This window comes from Pteropus alecto, unplaced genomic scaffold (assembly GCF_000325575.1).
Source record: "Pteropus alecto unplaced genomic scaffold, ASM32557v1 scaffold14, whole genome shotgun sequence".
Taxonomy (NCBI): domain Eukaryota; kingdom Metazoa; phylum Chordata; class Mammalia; order Chiroptera; family Pteropodidae; genus Pteropus; species Pteropus alecto.
Genome location: NW_006436810.1, coordinates 10,271,015 through 10,273,649, shown reverse-complemented (window position 1 = coordinate 10,273,649; position 2,635 = coordinate 10,271,015).

The window sequence follows — 2,635 nt, the reverse complement described above, 5'->3', positions numbered from 1 at the left end:
GACAGGCGCCATGTAGTGCAACTGATTTCTAGAACTTATTCATCTGCATTTTTATATGCAACGTATACCAATAAATCCCTATGTACCCCATCCGCCTGGCTCCACTATTGCATTCTCTGCTTCTATGAGTTTGACTGTTTTAGATTCTATACGTGAGATCACGCAGTGTTTGTCCTTCTGTGTCTGGCTTATTTCACTTAGCGTACTGCTCTCCAACTCCATCCATGTTGCTGCGAATAACAGGATTTACTTCTTTTTTTACTTTTAAATACAATGTTTTCTTTTGTTTGTTTTCTTTTTAACTCCCACCTATGCATGACAAGTGGGGAAAGAGAATGTAATGTTAATGTGTGCATGAAAGCAAACAGTACACCCATCTTTTCTTAAAAACATGCTTTTTATCATATACTTTTCTCTAAGCAAATTATGGGTTTATCTTTCATGCTGCATCCACCAGGTGCTGGTATTCCTCTTGACAATCTCTGACCTCCCTGAGAATCCTGCTGTCTCTCCAGGCCCACCTCTCCGTGCAGTTCCCACGCTCCAGACCAGGAGTTGCAAACTACAGCCCAGGAGCCAAATCCAACCTACTTTCTGCTTTTGTCAATAAAACTTTATTGGCGTGTAGCCATGTCCATTTGTATACAAATTATCTATGACTACTTTCCCTCTATAACGGTAGTCCTGAGTTCTTGCTGCAGAGACCCCATGGCCTACAAAGCCTAAAATATTTATTATTTGTCTCTTCACAGAAAAAGTTTGTCTGCCAACCCCTGCTCCAGATCAATACTTGCATCAAATTCACTTGTGGAACGATTGGTGCTCAGGCCTCATGCACAGACACTGGACTTTACCGGGCCTGGGCAGGCTCTGGATATCTGAATACTGACTTAGGTCAGAGGAGGGTGGGATGCACACCACCCGCGCTCAGGCCTCCTGTTGTCCGTAAATGGTAACTATAAATTTTATTCTGCTTCTTTTTTTTTTTTTCCTATTCAACATGGTACTTTTTAAATCTGTCTGCGTTACAGTATGTACAACATCATTTGTTACTTCCAACTGCTTGGTGATATTCCATAGCATGTATCCAGCACATTTACTTATCCATTCTCCTGGTTTTTGAGTTGCTTCCAACTAATCTGACCACTAGAGTAGGTTTCTCTGGTCATATGTGGGGGGAGGTGGTCAGAGCATAATGAGCGATTGTTATTTCACTGAGCAGTACATATTTATGCTCCACCCACGAGGGGTATGTTCTCACCAGCAGAGCATGGGGGTCCCCGTGACCCATATTCTTGCTTACACTTGGTGTCTAGAGACTCATCGAACAGCAGAGTCTCATTCAGAAGTGGTGAGGGTAACTGTCTCCTCAACATTTTATCACTTTATCACCCGCTTGTGCAGAGGCTCCCAATCCTCACGTAAATACAGTCCCAAGAGCTGTGAACTCTCACTCCTGTGTTCAGCCTGAATCCAATGACGGGACCAGAAGGACATGCTATGCCACCCACGCCACCGAATCTATCCACCCCTTCCCCACTAAGCATCTGTAGCCAGGCAAACTACATGGTCTTCCATCGGTTATAAAATGAAAGTCACGCAGCGATAATACATGTATCGAAATTTGGCGGGGAGAGGGATGTTAAACCACTCACTCGAAGTGCACACCCCAGCTCCACATCCATGGTGCTCTAGACAGCAGGGTATGGGCTGCAGCTCAGCCAGTGAAATGCCACTTCTTATGCTTGTTCATATACAAATATAAAGACCTTTAAAGCTCAATAACGTGCACCCTATTTTAGCTTAGAAACTGTGAAACAGACCAGGTTTGTGAGATCCTAAGATTAATCAGCCTTAAACATGCCATAAATATTTTGAGCTAGCTTCTCGCCCTCACATTAGTCATGAAGTGAGAATATTCCCATTTTAAGTATGCAGATAATGCTAAAGCACATTGTTTCATAGGCATATTACACTGAAACGATTAGGAAAAAAACACTTATGAAAAATAAATGAATCTCAGAATTACCACAGTGGAATAGCACATCCAAGAGAATTGGGTTGCCATAGTCTAATAACTCATATTTTTATGATTTTTTTTCCACCATTTACAAAACACTTTTATTTAAAAAATGCCTCTGGTTCTTCACAATCACCTTGTAAGGTAAATACCATCATTGTCTCAGTTTTAAGTGACTTGCCCAAGGTCATTGGGCCAAGAATGTTGCAACTGACTCTTAAACACTAACCAAGATCTTCCGAATGAAAAAGAATCCACACTCTTTTTCATTAGCAACCTTTTAAAAAACTATTCAATTTTATAACATTAAAGTCCATACCTTATGTACAACCCTTACTTTCTACATCCTCCATGTAATAACAGATGACTTAAGTAACCATTTAATACTTTGTCTTCTGTATATTAAATTTCGAAGCCTAAAATATGCATTAGGTAATTTTTTATGCTTCTCTCATTTTTTCTTTATTCTTCAAGGTTCTAATTTACTCTGCTCAAGTTTTTACTCCTCTAAACTTCTGAAGGACAAAACAGGTATAGGTATCAGGTGTTAAAAACCTGAAGCCATAATTTTATTTTTTGAATTTTTAACAATCTTATTCAAATATAATTGATATA